The sequence below is a fragment of the Spermophilus citellus genome (assembly GCF_964194105.1).
Source record: "Spermophilus citellus genome assembly, chromosome: 3".
Lineage (NCBI taxonomy): Eukaryota > Metazoa > Chordata > Mammalia > Rodentia > Sciuridae > Spermophilus > Spermophilus citellus.
The window spans coordinates 91,396,655-91,414,942 of record NC_138184.1 but is presented as its reverse complement, the minus strand read 5'-3'; the positions used below and the strand labels follow the sequence as shown (position 1 = coordinate 91,414,942).

Here is an 18,288-nt window from a genome sequence, read left to right as displayed (position 1 = left end):
CGGGCGCGTAAAGCTTTCTCCACGGGGCCATTCCTGCCTCAGCTAGAACCGCGAACATACTGCAGAGCGTGCTGGAGCCGAAGCCGGGCCGTGAACCCGTGGCTGAGCAACCTGCCACAAGTGGCTGAACCTCTCTGTGCCTCAGAGGTCCTCACATAAAGGAGGATATAAAGGCAGCCCCTGGCTTCCTGGGCTGCAATGAGGATCGGTAAATAAGAAGCGCTGAGAGGGGTGCTGGCCTATGAAAATGACCATCAACATGTACTCGCTGTCATCACCACGTATCACCGTACCCAGACTAAGATGAGAGAGGCCTGAGGTTGTTACAAGGGTGTACAGACGGCTATGGACCAGGAAGTAGTTATGTGAACATACTTAAAATAAAACACTGATATGCATGAGGGATGCCCACAGGTGTCATAAAAAACACGTTATAACTGGTCATCACGACTGCTCGAGTGTGTCCCCCAGAAGTTCCTGTGCGGAACCTTCCCCAAGGCAGCGTTGGGTGGTGGAGCATCATGGGAGGTACCTGGGTTGTGGGGGAAACTTGTAAACGATTCCCGCCTTCCCTGAGAAGGGGAGCAGGGTGTCTTTTCCTTCTCCAGGTGCACCTGCTTGCCCTTCCACGTCTGCCATGAATTATGGCAGTAGGAGGCCCGCTCCAGAAGCTGAGCAGGTGTTGGCACCAAGCTATGCTCTCAGAACCGTGGGCCAGAATAACCTCCAACCTTTATAATCACCCAGTCTCAGGTATTCTGCTATAGTAACAGAAAACAGACTGAGACAGTCCCATATGACCCTACTTGGGGAAACTTTTAAGTAACGTATATGTGTATGTATTTAAATGCCCATGTACTTACATTTGGGTATCTGTGAAACCAAAAAGAGAAAGATTTTCACTACGGATCATATTTCTCCTTCCAATGTGTAACAGCAATCAAGTGTTGTTTGCTCATTGAAATGTATAAATCGTGCTCATAGACACAGCGTGTGGGCCTGTGTGCTGCTGGCGTGTTCCTTAGGCTGCACGTCTTTCAGATGGGAAAACACAGCGAAAGCCAGCAAGCTTTTTTAAAGGGAAGACAGCCCACCGGAACCAGGGCACAAATCAGCCAGGAACACAGAGAGGTTTTTTTCCTCTTGTCCTGAAATAAACCTCGCCAATGGAGCCCAGGTTTCCAACCAACACAAGGAACCTGACAGCAGAGTCCAACCTGGGCCTCACCAGAGGCTGAAAGGACAAGGGAATGCCACTCACCGCCCTCGGCCCAGTGCACGCTTTTCTGCAGCCATTACACACCCTACAAATGGATTTCTATTGATTGACGTAGTTTTCTTTCCCTTCTCAAAGAACTATTTCTATTGAAATTTCCTTTCCTGGATGATGATGGAATTCTAAATAGGAGATGGTGAAAAGACCCAGGCAACTGGGGGTTGGTGCATCCCCTCCCCAGGGAGGCATCTGGAGGAGGGGTCTCAGCAGCATCATCACGGCCACCCCACGTCATGTTAACTAGCAGAGGATGGTAGTTATTTGTTCATGAATCCAACTGTAGAGACCATCTGTTGACTCTGTCCCCAGTGCTATGGCTGTTGAGGACATCACAGAGACAAGGTAGACCTGCTTTCTGCCCCAGGAACTGGCGAACTTTGGAGAAAGGTGCAGCTAACAATCAAAGCAATTAGGAAACTGAGGATCCAGACCCTTCACAAGGCTGCCTGCAGCAGCGTCCCCCTTCACCCCAGGGATTTGTTCTAAGTGGTCAGGAAGGACAGTCACACGCAAGGATGTTCGTCACTGGCAGGATCAGCAGCAGCAGGAAGCTCCCTAGGGACTGTCATTAGGGGAAGCCACGCCACAGACAGTTCAAGCCACCAACGTTGACACATGTGCAGCCCCGAGAAAACCCAAGTGTGCTCCAGAGCAGGAAGAGGCCAAGGCCCTCCTCATGTGACCTCGGCCTGTCCACACACATATCCCTCCCCACCTGCACGGGCCCCACCAGTCGGGCCGCACTGGGCTCACAGTCGAGAGGGAGAAACAACACAGAGAAATCAGCTGCATCCAAGGGGCAGCTTCAGGCTGCTGCCACCAGGGAGACCTGTGTTCAACAGTGTCCAGCGAGGCAGCAGCACCCTCCCCAGCGAAGTTCAGGTCAGTTTGGGGGCTGCCTTCTCTCCCCTCTCCAAACCAGGAAGCCACATTCCCAGACTCCACCAGGGTGACTGGCAGTAGGACCACGGTCCACGGGAGACGGCTGCTTGGGCAGCGTGACGCCATCGTCAGCCCACCAGAGCTGGACGAGAGGGTCCCATTTTACCTTCTCAAAAAATTTAAGGGAAGCCCGAGGCCGGGCTTCAGCTCTGATTTACTCCCAGATGCGGGAAAGAAATTAAAGTAACTGCAAACCTCGCCACGCTCTGCTCCTGGGGATGGCTTCTTTCTCCCTTTATCTCTACGTAGGAACTGGACACCTCTTGGGCACTGATTTACCAGAGATCTAAGGCTGCACCTCCTCTTTACTGCCGTCAAAGCCCACGTCTTACCTGCAGAAGCAGGGGGCGTTGGGCTCCTGTTCCCCTGCAACTCAAGCCAAAGGCAACACAAATTGCGTCTGAAAGCGTCTACAGAGACCATAAGTGATGGATGCAGGGGGCCTTCCTGTGTCCTCACACCAGGCTGCAGGGAACGGGACACCTTCATTATGGGCCCTTGATGAGGCCCCACCTGTGGCCTGAGACACCGTGGCCCTCCCGCTGATCCCCAGGTGACTTCTAGGAGCACATCCTCCTTCCCCTCAGTGGCAGACCCCGTGGCCTGTGTGCAGAGGGAAGTGAGTCCTAGACAACTGCTCACCCCTGGGGGCTGTCCACACTGATGGAGGGAGGGGGCCAGGAGCCCGAAGGCAGAAAGCCCCACCAGGAAGGACTCTCACTGCTGCCCTCAGGTAGCTGGAGGCAGAGTGGGGTCAGGTCCAGAGAGATGGGGAGGGCCCAGGCAGAGGCTCCACAGGTAGAGGGGACTGACTCAGGACAGCAGTCACAGATGGCCCCAAGGAGCCCCAGAGAGAGCACAGGGCAGGCAGGGGCTGGTGACCCCTGGAGGAAGCTGGGAATCCTGGCAAGGACAGGGTGACCCCCAGTGAGAGGACTGTTGACCCTGCGGGCACACAGAGCACTCCCCTGGGTCAGGACTGGGGGGCCCTCAGGCCTCAACCCAGATGGCACAGCGTGGACCTGCTACAACCCTCAGACTCAGAACTCAGGCCCTTTCCCTGGTATCGCCAACCCCACTCAGAAATGAAGTCACCAGTTGGGAGGCCACCAGTACCCGGCCAGGGACAGGGCAGCTGCAGCCAAGATTCTTTCTCCAGTTCACACAACTTGGACCTGAAGAACCAGGCACAGAGGCTCCCTCCAGGGGCCAGCGGGCAGGTCTCTGAAGACCACTGATCTGTCCAAGGGTGGCCCTGACTAGCTGCTGGCAATCCACAGCCACCTGCGGAGCCCAGGTACAGCTGTGACCCTCAGTGGCTTCGGGTCGGGAGGCCCAGGTCTGGCAGGAAGCCTCGGCAGGTGGTGCAGGAACTTCTCCAGGGCGAAGACCTGGACTAGAGGACTCCTGTGCTCCCCAACCCCGGGTTCCCCTTCTCCGCAGCCCGCTCAGCCCGGTCATCTCACCCTCCTCCTGTCCTCTGCCCTCACTGGGAAGCTCCTCCACACAGCATGGAGCAGCCCCTTCCTCAGACGGGAGCCCGGGACTCCAGCCCTCCCCCAAGCCCTCTGCCTCATGGGGAACTGACCTCCCCCTCCCCACTCTGCAGTACGTCCAGCCAAAGGGAGGCTCCGGTAGGAGGGCTAGAGCGTGGAGACCGGGAGATCCAGGGCACGTCTTCCTGTCCTCTCCCTGTCTGCTCGATGACTTCTGTCCCCACAGTGCTCAGTCCTGGTCCCAGGTTCCCATAGCGGGGACCGTGGTACCCAGCTTACTGCTGAGTCTCTGGGCCCTCCTAGTAGAGCAAGTTAAACAAATGCTCATGGAATGGATATCCACCAAGTACGACTGCTTGGGTTCCATGCTCCAGAGAATAGATCTCCCGTGTTCCCTCCCAGTCTCTCTGGCTTCCTCTGGGGGTTGTGAACACTAACACACTCCACGCCATTCATCTTCCTCTTCACCGTCACGTCACTGGGTGCCAGGCTGGCAGCCGGTTTTGCCAAACAAGGTGCTGCGATTTCCATGTGGCAAGAGAAGATATGAATTAAAGGAGAAGCAGGCTACTGAGGTGCCAGCACACCCGGGTCCACGTACCTGCCATGTCGGGGACCCTCACGACAGTCTGAGATGAGCAGTCTCAAAACTACCTTGGAAAAATGATAGAGCTGACCCACAGAGAAGTTCAGCCATCTGAACATGGTCAGTTCCTTCCACCTCCACTTTCCAGCTCTGTCCACTGCCTGAGGTCCTCCTGGCCCAGTGAATCTACAGTGAAGGAGCTGGAGCTCAGCGCCCAAGGCCAAGTTCATGGACCGTGCGCCAGCCGGGAGGTTTCACTGCTCTACAACCACAGCTGGCTGTGTCCCCCATCCCAGGTGCCCACTGTCAACCTGGATCTCCAGGTGGTTCAGGAAGATAGGTGCGTCTGACCCAGGGCATCTCAGCACAGCTGCTGCAAAGAGCCAGTGACCAGACCTTCAAGGCAGGGGTGAGTGTGGGAAAACACTGCCACCCGGAAGCACCTTGCAAGTCCCAGAGCCTCCGGAGGAACCACGGTGCAGCAATGCGGACCAGAGGCCAGCTGCAGGCCACCCTGCATGGTGAATGGTCAGCTGTGTGGGTGGGTGCCCCTGCCCCAGGTGGCATCCCTTATGGCACCCAGGGCCAGGTCCTTCCACATCTCAGCACTGGAAACACTCATTACAGAAGCAAAAAGAGGGAAATGTCAAATACTCAACCACTGAATTCAAGTGCCACCAGTTTGTAAAATAAAATAGAAGAAGTCAGGTAAGTGTCTGCCTTCTCCAGCCAGATGGAACCCAGGCCAGGCAGAGAGAAGGCAGGGCCACTCGGCCGACCAGCACCAGCGCCAGTGCCCTCAGTCAGCAGGAAGGGCGACCCTGCCTTCATCCCAGGATCAGCTTTCTCGGCCCTCAGGCTGGGCAGCCTGGGCGGCCAACTGGGGCTCCACAGGAACAGGAAGAGGAGGAGACAGGAAGTAGCTAAGATGAAAGCAGACAGGAAGTCATCAGGAAGAAAAAGGGAGGAGCACATCCCTGCTCCCAGCTCATGGGACCCTGGCTTCCTCCACTGGCAGGGCTCACGGGAGAACAGCAGGCCACAGGAAAGGGGGTGCAGAGTCCTGGCCCCGCATCGTACATCAGAGAAAAGAGGGCATGTTGGAGCTAAGAGCCAAAACTTAATAACAGGCACATGGCCACCGACAGGAGGGGACATGGGGATGTGGAAGGTTTAAGTCACCCAACTAGTGAAGGGTGGTTTCAGAGCCAGATCCTGCAGACCCGCTGGCTGGACTCCGCAGCTGGGCCGTGGCTCAGGGGACTTGGACACTTTATCAGGTGCCCGGCCTCCACCCTCTCCAGGTCACCGACATGTGTGTCCACGGCTCTCCTCAGTCATTTATGAGGCACGCTTCACCTCAATAGTGAGGTTGTTGTCCCACATGGCTAGCTGCTGTCCCCCAGCTGTGTGTGTGGCTTTACCTTCCCCTGAGCTGATTCCTGGGGCTCTGATTGTGTCATGAATCTGGCCACCTGCGGGGCCCACCTGCTGGCCGGTCACCAAGTTCCCTTGCTCTGCAGGCAAATGTGCACACAGAAGCACCACGGCTGAGGGCAGCACTGAGGACGTGGTCACAGTGACCACACAAGAGCTGGGGACTGTGTGGGGCTCCCTCCCCAAAATCCAGAAGTTACCACCTACAGGCCCACAGAGCCCAGCTGTGGGGGGCCAGGGACTCTGAAGAGGAAACCAAGTTAATACTTGGTGTCCTTATAAACAGAGGGATATGAGGACAGCCACACACACAGGAGACCGTGTGAGGACCCGGGAGGTGCAGCCCCCAGAAACCAAGCAGGGGCCGCCAAAGGACCAGCCTCCAAACTCTGAGGAACAACTTCTGTGTGGAAGTCCCCCTGTCGGTGGCCTTGGGGACAGCAGCCCTAGCAGGCCAACAGAGGGACTGCTGTTCAGCACACTGGGCTGGCCTGTCGTCTGTTTTCCAAGTCAACTTAGAATCATGTGTCCAGTTGCCCCGGTCAAAACCCTCATGCGCCCCGCTGGTGGTGAGGCCTGCACACTGGGGTGGCGGCGCCCTCAACCCCCCGGCGGCAGGCTCCCTGTCAAGTGTGTTCGAGTTTCCAGAGAGAGCAGGTGTTGTGTTCCATCCAGACACGGCAACACGTCCCCTCTGTAAAGCAAGACCTGGAGCGCAGCTCACGCCGCAGGCTGACCCTGGGGTCCCCTTGAATGCACAGACACAGCAAGGGGGAGACCGGGGACTAGAGCATGAGGGTAGGGGGCGGGCGGGTCAGAGTTCCAACCATCAGGAGCAAGAGGGAAGCGGGTGGGTGGGTGTTGGGGGACAGGCAGTGGAGGACACCTCGGGCACGAACGCTGGGCATGCTGCAGAGTCCAGAGGCTGCTCTGCCACTGGCCCCAGAGGGGCTCCTGACTCACCATGGGCACATACTGTGAGGCCAGGAGTGAGTCGAGGGGGTGACAGCAAGGGCACTGGTTATATCCTATAGATGGGACCCCCTCTCCAGGCAGAACCCCTCCAGTGCCCACTTCCAGAGCAAAAGGCAAGACAGTTGGTATTTATCCCCAGTAGCCTTGCCAAAAATAATAAAAAATTATTCCCTAAGAACACTGAAATAACCCTCTGGAAAAATACCCAAGTGCGGATGCTGATGCTCCATCCTGAGAGGGATGGAGGTAATACAGCCATGGTGTGACCATGAGGACCAGAATCACATGCTAAGAACACAATGCAGGAAGTCAGAGGAGCTAGCCCCAGCGTGAGACGAAAAGCAAAAGAAAATCCTGCTTGGCTGAGCTACTGTGGCCAAGGATTCTGTTACTTATAGACAAATGCAATCCTAAAAAAAAAAAAAAAAAAAAAAAAAAAAAAAAAAAAAAAAACAGAAGGCATGCAAATCAGCTAATCCTCATCTACATTTTTAACTCAAATGCTTGAGGTAGCACATGGTGTTTTAGAAGTGATCACAGAAAACTGGAGGCTTTGGGGAGGGCGGTGGAGGCCGTGGTGCAATGGAAGGTGCAATGGAAGGGTCTCATATGTCTCTGAACATCTTCCTGCATCACCGTCTCCAGGTTTGGCTGAGGGGGAGTCAGCGGGGTCTGCACGAACCCCAAGGCACAGACAGTCTTGTGCAGAACACTGGACGCCGAGTGTGGAACAAGGAGAGTGAGGTGGGGGACATGGCCACCTGTCAGGATTTAAAAACACAGAACCCCCTGCCCCGCAGAGCACTGCCCACAGCTCCTCAGACTCTCCTGTTCCCAGGTGTGGCCACGGGACAACTTCTGGCCAATGAACTATGAGCACAAGTGTCACACATCCCCTGAAAGCCAGAATCAATAGCTGTCACCTTCCACTGGGGACAAATGTCAGACTAGGAGGCCCTAGGGTATGGCGGAGCTACCAGCTGGGAGCAGCCTGGGTCCCTGATCCCCACACGGAGGACCCTACCTGCCAGACACGGGCACCCCCGTGGGATCTGAGCAAGAAGTCCTCATAGGCGGTGCTGAGCCACAGGTGGAGCAGCCACAGCCACCAGTGAGAACCCACCATGCACCATCACGGGGTCTGGTCACATGTTGACACTCATCATCAGGCCCCCACTAAAAGCCTAACCCCTGCATACGTCCTTCTCAAGGTAAACTGCTGTGTGGGTGAGGAGGAAATCAGACAGGAAGACAGAGTGAGGAACTGCTGAGCCAATGGGAGGATTGCCCTGGCGCCCAGATGTAGAGGGCGTATTACTAAGTGGGTTATATAGACCTCTTAGTGACAGTGATTTTGACCTCCTATAGGCACCGTCAGCTGTTAAACAGCAGGAAATTTTGATGACCTTGTTCTAATTTCCATTTATATTTATTCTAAATTGGACACCTCGGAGAATGTTTAAATAAGAGAAGGAAATTCACTAAGTAATCTTGACAGCTCTGCTGCCATCTGATAGGGAGGCAGCTGAGCTCAGGGGAGGCGGGGGGACACCTGGGCTACAGCCAGGCTGCCAGTTTACGCCTCAAGACGAGTCACTTGGTCCCCTTGAGAATCAATTTCCCTGTGTGTCAAGTGGGATGTCGATTCCTACTACCCCCCAAGGCCACTCCATGAGGCCACCCAGCAGTGTGGCTCGTTACTGTGCAACAGGAATGTCACTCGGGCAGCCCCTTGGCTTTGGACCTCTCACTCATACAGACGAGACTTCCTTCATCAGTTCATTGTTGAAATAAAAGATGATTCATTCAACACCATGCAAGTCTATACCACACTGGAACTGGAGGACAGTATTGTTGGGGAGTTTAGAGGTTGGCTAAGCTTCAGATCTGGCTGGATTCAGCATTTAAAAGAGGTGCATGTTCACAAATGTCCTTCGGCAGATGCATGCTAAAGAAACTGTACATCCATGGAGTGCATGCATCATCCAGCAATAACGTGGAGCAAATGATGGATACCCACAAGGACAAAGATAGACCTCAAACACACTGAGCAGAAGAAGGCGACCTCCAAACGCTGCCTGATGTATGATTCCCCTTATGTAACGCTCTTAAAGAATCAAAGCTGGGTGGGGGAGGATGGGTCGGCTGTTGCAGGAGAGCAGGGCTGGGGAGCTCTGGCTACACAAAGTCAGAGCCCAGAACAGGGTGTGGGGATGGAGCCGCTCTGTGTCCTGATAGAGCCACACACCAGGAAGTGGATTGTAGTGAAGAATCAAGTGATTTTAAGATGCATCGTCACCTGTCACTCCTCGCTATCATCCATGAAGCTGACTTTATTCTCAACCTCCACGTCAGGGTGAACCCATCATCTCCAGGCCTCATGTTTTGCTTCCTTCAAATCTAACTGGAAGTGAGGAAAAACATTCCGTTCCCCAGAGTCTCGGGGAAAACAACTCTCAGGGCTTCTTGTTGGCTCTGAGGGGCCATGTGCCCATCCCTGGGCCAATGCCTACGGTCAGGGAATGACTTCTTCTGATTGGCTCAGTCTTGATCATCTGCCCATCTTTGAACTAAAGCCAATGAATGGCCTCTTCTGATTGGCTCAGGCTTGAACATGTGCCCAATCCTGAGCCAATCACTTTGGTCAGAGAATGGTCTCTTCCAACTGGCTCAAATGCAGTCACACTCCATCCCATTAGCCTAGAGATGGAGTCACCCTTAGTGAAACTCTGAGAGGGGGTCCCCAAAGCATCACCAAGGTAATATTTTGACAGGAACAAGGAGGTTTGAAGTAGGGAACTGCATAAAGTCCACCGTCTGCAGCTGCTCCTGTTCATACCAAGTCCAGGCCTTCTTTTCCTGCCAGGGCTGCGCTCAACACCTCTGGGGCATCGAAGAGAAGGAAGGAGGATTTCGGAAGCCACAAACCATTTTAACAGCTACCCTGTGGGAAAGTGGTGCCTTTGCAGTTTGACGCACTATATTTGAAAGACAAGTTGGAGGTTCGAAACCCAGGACCCAAAGCAAGCCAACCCCCCCCCCCCCCGCCACCGAAGGACTCCTGTGCGACTTCAAGAGCCATCTCAGGGACAGTAACAGTGCCAGCTCCGTGCCTCTGGCCTGAGCATTCCCATGGGACTCCCTGCCCAGAAGGGACGGTGCAGGGCCTAAGCTCTGCTCCTTCGCTTGCCACCTCTGAATTCTGAAGAGTTTATCTTTGAACATGCTCCTTGGGAGTGACATCTGGTAGGACAACAGAGCTGGCCCACCTGCAGAGGAGCAGCGGGCCACATGCTTGTCTGCTGGTCCCAAAGTGAGTATAAGGAAACATGCTGCATCTACAACAAGAAAGCGGGAACCCCCGGTTCTGAGGATCCCTGCTGTCCATTCAAACCAGAGCTTGCTCCAAATGCAGAGGAAAGGAAATGATGTTCTCCAGAAGGAACTTGTCACATCCTTTGTCACCCGTGTTTCTTCCTGCATTGGCCAACCACTTTTGCTGAACATGGTCACAGACGAGAACAGAGGCGAGGAAACCCAGAGCCCTTTGCTCCTGCTCCTTCCCAACTCATGGGCCAGCTGCAGAGAAGGGGCTGGCAGGATGCAGACCTTTCAAGAAGTCAAATAAAATTGCAGAGTCGGTTCAGGGCAGCACTCCTGTTGCTCCAGTGGGAACAAAACACCCGCACAGACATGAGTGTCGAGCAGGAGCCATGTAACATTGAGGTGTCGCACGCGCGTTCACTACTCTGACATTTGCATTAAAAGCTGATATTTCACACTTAAAATGAATGGTAAAGTGTCTGCTATGACTTCAGGTTTTAATTTTTCCTTTTCAGAATATCATTAAAGAGCAAATAGAAACTCTACGGCAGGTGAGAGAGACCCAGAAGGGAGGAAAAGGATTTATATTCTGTCCTTTTGAAGGTACTTTTTTTCTCGTTGTTGAACAGGAGACTGCATCTTCCTCGGGCCCTGAGTACACAGGAATCACCCCGGGAAGACAGGCAGGCCACCACCCCCACTTTTCTCTGGACACTTTGTCCAGAAATTTAGAAAGCAGTCTCTGAGGACTCCATCTGGGTCACAGACATATTTTTTTGACCTACCCAGTGGTTTTCTAAAAATGAAATTGGTCACAAAATATTCAGATTTCTGGCTTTTCTGTAAAAGTAAAATAAGCGTTGAGCCAGCTGGATGGTCCCCAGCCACAGCTCGACAGCCCTGGCCACTGCTCTTTAGCTAGTGCCTACACCATGAAGCTCACCACAGGCCCCACCGCTCCCTACCACCCACCCCAGCTCTCTCACTCCTGTGTGTCCCCTGCCTGTTCCTCCTGCCCAGTACCTAAGGATAAGGACAGCATTGAGGACAGCACACTGGGAGATGGAGGCAGAATCCTAGGACCTGCGGCCTGGACTCAGACACCTGGGGTTCCCAGGGGGCACTAACTTGATTTGCTTCATGCAGTGGGGGACAGCATGTCCCTGTCTCCTCTGGTCGGTGCTGCTGTAGCAGAACACCTGAGGGTAGGTGACTTTTAAAGAAGAGAGACTTATTTCCTACGGTTCTGGAGGCTAGAAGTCCACGATGAAGGTGCTGGCCCGTGGCAAGGACGACCTTCTTTCTCTGTCCCCCTTGGGGAAGGTGTAAGGGCCAGCGTGCATGGGGACAAGGGGACCCGGCCAAACTCTTCCTTTCTTTGGGAGCCTACCCTGGTGCTAGCGCACGAATCCACTCCTCAGGGCAGAGGCTCCGAGGCTACCTCACCCCAAAGGTCCCGTCTCTCGATATAGTCACACTGGGGACCAAGTTTCCAACCCATGATCACTGAGGACACATTGAAGCCCCAACAGTCCCCAAAAGAGATGTTTCCAAGTCCCAACCCCAGTTCCTACAAATGTGACTAGTTTAGATTTGGGAATAGGGTTTTGCCAACGTGATGATGTTAAGGGTCTTAAGATGAGTCGTCCTAATGCCAATGACAGTGTCCTCATATGAGAAGGGACAGGATGCCCAAGATACACGGAGACCCAGGAGAGCCCCTTGTGAAGACGGAGACCCAGAGGGACCGCGAGGGCTGCTGGCAGCACCAGAGCCTGTCCTAGGCCTCTCCAGGGCTTCAGAGGGAGCCAGTCCGCCAATGCCATGATTCCACACTTCGGCCTCCAGAACACGTGAAAAACAGTTTCTGTTGTCTAAAGACACCAGCTATCTGATGATCTGCCACAACATCCAGCAAACAGGGGGCTAAGACACACTCTGGACATTGCAGGCCACCGGCCAGACCGGCTTGGGAGCCTGAGCTCACAGAGGACATCGCAGCTCCTTCCCACCCCTGAAACGCAGCTCACCATTCCCAGTACTGGAGATCACTCAGGAAGGGCGGGCGGCTGTGGAGGGCCTGGGCCCTCCCCTGGAACTGCCCGGTGAACCCCAAGCATCCTCAGGAGCAGGGGCTGGAGCTGTAGGAGCCAGGGGTCTTTCCCTTGGTCTGTTGGCCACCCGACTGCCTCAAGCCCTTCTCACAACCGGAAGGCCCCTCACACAGGCCTTCCACCCTCACACCGCCACAAAGCCTATATCTGCCTGAATTAGTTTCTCAGGACAGTAGCAGACAGGCCCCCCCAGGATGAAGCCGCACAGGCTGGGGTGGGGAGGCAGGTGGGCTGCAGGCCTGCCAAGGGCTCCTCTCCATGCAGAAGTCACAGGTCCACCAAAAACCGGATGAGCAGTAAAGGGAAGTAAAACAACCCATGGATGGTCACCGAGCCAGGCAGAATGTGTAGTGTTGCCAGGTCTCAGAGAAAAGGAGGTGGACATTGGTTAGGAATTATCACACATCCATTGTCAGAATCCAATCAATCAAATGTTGGTAGTGATGATAAAGCAGTCACAGCTAGGAACTGTCACAGGCTTACTGTGTGCCACTCATCTACCTTAACCTGTCTAACACATGTGATCACGTGTTCCAGATGTGTTAATTTGCATTAGCTCCTTGTACATTCTTCACACAATCCTGTGAAATATAATACCGATCTCATATTATTATTTTGTTAATACCAAAACAGGATTGTTACATAAATAAAATTATTATCATATATATTTACGAATTAAAAAATGAAAACGGAGATGTCAAGGCCACACAGCAAGTAAGGGGTGGGGCCAGGGCTGGGTTCCCCAAGTCCAGGCTTAACTCCCAGGATCTGTGCCTCATCTTCTTGTTCTGTCACACCGCCCCCCACACAGACACACACACAGTCCCCCGTTACAGCAGGCTCCAGATTTCACCAAAGCAAAGAGGAGTTCAATTAGTGCCTTTAGCTGACTTCGGGACCTGGAAATCTGCCCACAGGGAAAGAAGCCGGCCCTCTGCGTCCCATTGGCCCAGGAACTGAGCCCCCTCCTGGGGGCAATCGATTCTCAACAATGGCTTCGAAAATCTTGGTGGGAAAAAAAGAAACGTCACTCGACTCCTCTCCCCTTGAACGCCATGAATGCCAATGCCCCCAGAGACCAGGCAGCTGCAGGTGCAGCCTGGACCCGCCTCCGAGCTTCCCGGCCCCAGCGCGGCAACACCGCCACCTGCTGGCCGCGGCCTTCCACGCCCTCGAGACGCGGTGCAGCGCTGGGCTCCGCGGGGCATCCAAACGCGCCCGCCTGGCCCAGGCTATGCGGCCCCGTAAGCACGGGAACCGCGACCCTAGGCTGAAGCGAGAAAGCCTCGCCCCGCAGAGCGCCAGGCTGGACGGGAGGAAGGCAGGGAAGCGGCCAAGGCAGTGGGCGCCCTGGCTTTGCAGGATGAAGGACCTGCAACCAGAGGAAGCACCCACGCCCACGTCTGTGACCTTGGGAATCACCCAAGGGCGACAAAAGGGACAGCGACCCAAGTGTAGCTGCACTTGTAGCCCTTTCCTCCACCCTGTGTCCACAGTTCTGACCCTGAGAATCACAGGTTGGAACTCACTTCTGTGTGTCCGTCACATCCCCACCATGAACCATTAGCAGTTTCTACAGGGGCTTTCCTCTGTGTCCATGTCCTTGCTCCAAGGCATCCCTGCAGTCCAAGCAGGAAGACTGCCCCTGTCCTTCTTTCATGGACCACCTGAGTGCTCAGGCGCCCGGGGAAGAAGAAATCTATAAGCCGCCAACCCCAATAGAGACAAATGCAGGCTGTGTAGGTGATAACCAGAGCCACAATGGCTGAGGCTTCTGTTAGGAAACTGTCCCCACTGCCCCCTCAACCCATCCTCTGTGCTCTTCCTGCCAATCCCTCCTAGCCCACACCGAGGAGTGGAGGGGACACTGTCCAGGAGCCAGCCGCCGTCTACCTCCCGAGCCTCCTGGGCAGCAGATGGGGTGGATTGGCCCACCACTGCCAATACTCAGCTGGGGCTGCGCTAATTACAAGGCTGGGTGGGAACAAGTGGCCTTCATGTCTCAGTGACCGAGGCTGCACGTCCGGCTTGGCAGCTGGTGAGGGCGGCACCCTGGCTGGGGACAGCACCCTCCTGCTGTATGTTCCCGCAGTGCCAGAGGAGGCCCCGGGTATCTCATCCCCTGCCCTAAAGACACTGGTCCTGGCCTGGGCAAGGGGTCCCCCCAGGCCCTGCTCCTGACAGCATCACACTGGGGGGCTGGGCCTTCCGGGTATGGGTTTGGGGGACACAAGCACCCAGCCCACAAGCCCTTCATCCATCCAGCAGTCACGTGTGTCCAGCCAGGGCCAGCCCTGCGCCCAGCACCCAGGTTACAATGGGCAGTGGAAATGTCAAAGTGCCACCCAGACAAAGCTCAGCACTGCTGGCCCCTGACGGCCATTTACTCTCACTCCCTCAACCCTGAGGTCCTCAAGCTATCTACCACCTGGACTGCAGAAGGCCACCAGGATGGGAGAACATGGAGAGCTGTTCCATTGGGAGGACCGGAGCGTAATTCCCCAGATGGGGGAAGGGGTGGGAGGGGGGAGAACAAGCACAGAGGGCGCCAGGCCCGTCCTGGCAGATGGTGGCCGCTGGCTGAGCCCAGGAGGGCAACCTGCAGAGAGGCCAGTGCTGCCTGGGGCGTGTGCAACTTGAGTGTTTCCTAGAAATGCCCTGGGCCACGAGCTCAGGAGACCTCCCAACAAGAGAGACTGAGATCTGGACACCATCAAAGGGAGGTAGGGACAAGTCACCCTCCAAGGAGAAGCAGAGAGGAAGAGGAGCGGGGAAGGAAGGCCTTCACACAGAAGGGCTGGTGGATGCCTACAAGCAGAGAGGAAGTGGGGGTCACCAGGCAACCAAGGGGCGGAGCCTGCCCCACACTCCTCACCTAAAACAGGCCAGGGAGGGGGACGGTGGCCTTTCCAGCAGAACCCCAAACACTGAAGCAGTGACTGCCAAGCCCATCACTGACTGTCCCTCAAGGACTGTCCCTCTTCTCCCAGAGCAGCGGCCAGCCCCCAGGGGGGTCCTGAAGCCCCAGGCACCGTGGGCAGCCCAAGCTCAGGACCCTCGAGGGCCTTTCCATCACCAGGCACCCTGCTTGCCTCCCCGTGGCTAGTCCTCTTCCCTCCCTTTGGAGAAAACCCCAGTGACTGGTCATCACTGGGCATGGGACCCAACTGCAGAGCTCCCAGGACTAGCATGGTGCAGGACAGAGGCCACCGCTGCTCTGTGACTGGGGAGCGCAGAGCCGCAGGCAGCATGGTGGACGGACCAGGGAGGCCAAGAGGAACTGGCCCTGGAGATGGAGGAAGCCCTGCATGGCCACAACTCACCAGGAAGCACACACGGGAGGACACCATGGCGTCCCAGGTGGTCCCCTGATGTGTGGAGAAGAGGAGGAGGAAGTCCCAGTGACACAGTGAGCCCGACGTTCCAGGTGAACAGTTGGGAACAAGAGAGGCCAGACCATCCTTCACACATACACACACACGCACACACACAAGGGGGAGCACAGAGGGGACACCGTCCCAGCATCCTACGAGTGAGCCAACTTCTGCAGAAGACAGAGGTCCACACTTCTGGAATCCTCTGTAAAACTTCAGATCTCTGATCAATAACTTTCAATCTGTGCATCCAAATGATAACTCCTTGCACGCTCAGTGGGTGACACACTGACAGATCAACCCTGGTCACCTCACCAGGGTTGTCACACCTTCCAGACAGTAGGGTCCCAAACAAGGTGGAGGGTACTGGAAATGCACTCTGCCCCCTGGGGTGGCACTCTTAGTGTCACACCTCCTGCCTGGGTGAGAACCCGCTACACAGCCACGGAGCCACGTTTCCATGGGAACCCGGAGGCTTCCTGTGGGCTGGGACTTGTGCTCCTCCCCGTCTCCTAGGCTGGCAGTGTTACCCAGGTCCCCAGGCCGGGAAAATTCAAGTAACCACACATGTCCTGAGAGACCATCTGCAGTACTTAATCAACAACCAAAAATTGCAAATGTGATGGCATTGGTGCCTCCAGCTGTGACATGTCCCCCTGAGTGTCCACAGAGTGACCGCAGAAGGGCTGTTTCCCAGCAAGGGACCACCTACCCACTGGGCTCAGGGCAGGAACTGGCCATGGCAATTCTGCTTGATCCCCACCAAAGCTGAACCCCAAAACTAGTAGGTCTCCCCCATCAGGTGACACGTTCCAAGAGCAGGCTGGCTCTGCTCTTCGGAGAATGGGACACAAGCTCATCTCTCAAGGGAGCAAAACTGACCATTTGGCAGAATCCATCTAAGATTAACTTGTGCATATCCTGTGACTAGCCCCAGTTCTCAGGACTTGTCCTGGGACACCCCGCCTGTGCCCAGGGCCCTTCTTGGAAGAAACATCTGCACCCACTCACTGTGCACCGGGCACTGCTGGGGCCTCCGCATACTGGGGCTTCTGCATGTGGCTCCTCACCCGTCGGGCCCATGGGGCCTCCTGGACAGATCCTCCCTCTGATTGCACTGCTCAGCTGCACCTGGGAGTGTCCCCATGTTCACCAACTGCTGGACCCACGTCATGTGCCCCTTGGAGCCGTGGGAGGGAAGCTCTGGGGACATTCATAAACCATCCTGCATCTCCTTTGGTGGTTGCCTGGCATAGAGCTGCTGGGCCACGGCAGGCTCTGCCTACACCTTCCAGAAGCTGCCGGAGCTGCCCTGGAGCTCCTGTACCTCCGGCTCCCACACGAGAGGGCTCCAGTCTCTCCCACCTCGGACGCTGGACTGAGTCCTTGCACCTGCTCCTGGATCTACCTCATTGTGCTTCAATTTGCATTTCCTGAGGATATCAGGGATCTGTTCTGTCTTTAAAAAATTAGACTTAAAAGTTTGAATCGGTAACATAGAGAAGTTGAGAAATGGCCACATAAAAATCAGGACTTTGTGGTTTCTTTCCCCAAAATCAGAAAACCTGGCAGCCCCAGGTCTGCACTCCATGTGGACAGGTCTGTCACCTCTGTCCAGGGCTCCCAACTGCTGGCTTTCTGATTTGGAAAGCACCACGGAGCACACACCGCACACTGCGGCGCCCTCAGAGGTCGGACACAGAGTCCTTCCTGGTCAAAGACATGGCCAGTCGCCGGAAGTGGGACAAAAAAAACGTCATAAATGAGTTCGGGTGAGGTCCTGCCGCCCAGTGAATCTGCAACAACCTCCCAGGAACATTTTGGGGTCCAGAGCTCTGGGATTTGGAATTGCAGGGAAGAGACTCGGGTCTACGCGACTGCTGCTTCTAACAACGGTGTATGCTCTCCAGACGCCCCGGAGTGCCACGCATACCAATGGCCTGGCCCCTGAAGGCATCCCCCTCATCCCCACAGGACCTGATGTTGCAGGAGCACACTAGAGGTTCATCTCAGTGCATCCGTCTCCATTGAAGTCTACCAAAGACGCAGAGGTCCTCTGGGATCCTCCTCCCCGTGCCTCCCTGCACTAAAGACAGGGTTGGAAACGCACCTGAGCTCTTTACAAAACAAACAAACCTGTCCTCTTCCTGGCCGAGCGCACCTGCCGGTCCCACCGGAGCCCTGGAACATTCTCTGCAGGGCAACAGGCTGGTTCCACCAGCTAATGAAAGCCGACTGTTTCAGAGCCTGCTGGCAAATCTTATTAAAGTAATCCCCTCCCTGAACCCAGATTATTACAGCCACCTTTATGGTAGAATAAAAATTAATTTTCTCAGCTATAATAAGAACGATAAGAATGAATCACTTGGGACCAAATAAAGATTACAATTAGCTCCAACAGAATAAATCTAAATTTAACATGGGCCAGCAATTTATTTCCTCCTGTTTTCTCTCCAGTGCCCGTATGAACAAGGACTGGGATCAGACTCCCTCACTACTTGGGAGGGGGCCAGGCCCCAAACCTGCACCCCAAGGCAGAGGGCTCAGATCAGAGACAATGGGTCCTTGCTGGACAGGGTGACAGGTGCTTCCCCGACACCAGGGCTCACTGGCCACCTGCTGCATCCATTCCCCTGGGAACTGCACCCAGAGTTTCCACTGGGAACCACCTCGTCCCTCTCTCCAGGCTTCAGTTAGCAGCGATCCTACTCTTGTTTTCAAGAATGGGTACTTGAGCAAAGCCTGGCCCATCAGAGACCCAGTG

General features: G+C 55.2%; 1 protein-coding gene across 1 annotated transcript in view; it reads right to left on the bottom strand.

Moving 5' to 3' along the window:
• The window catches only part of TMEM132B (transmembrane protein 132B), a 317,079-nt gene that overhangs the window by 209,855 nt on the left and 88,936 nt on the right, over nucleotides 1–18,288 (bottom strand). The gene's annotated exons all lie outside the window — the stretch shown is intronic.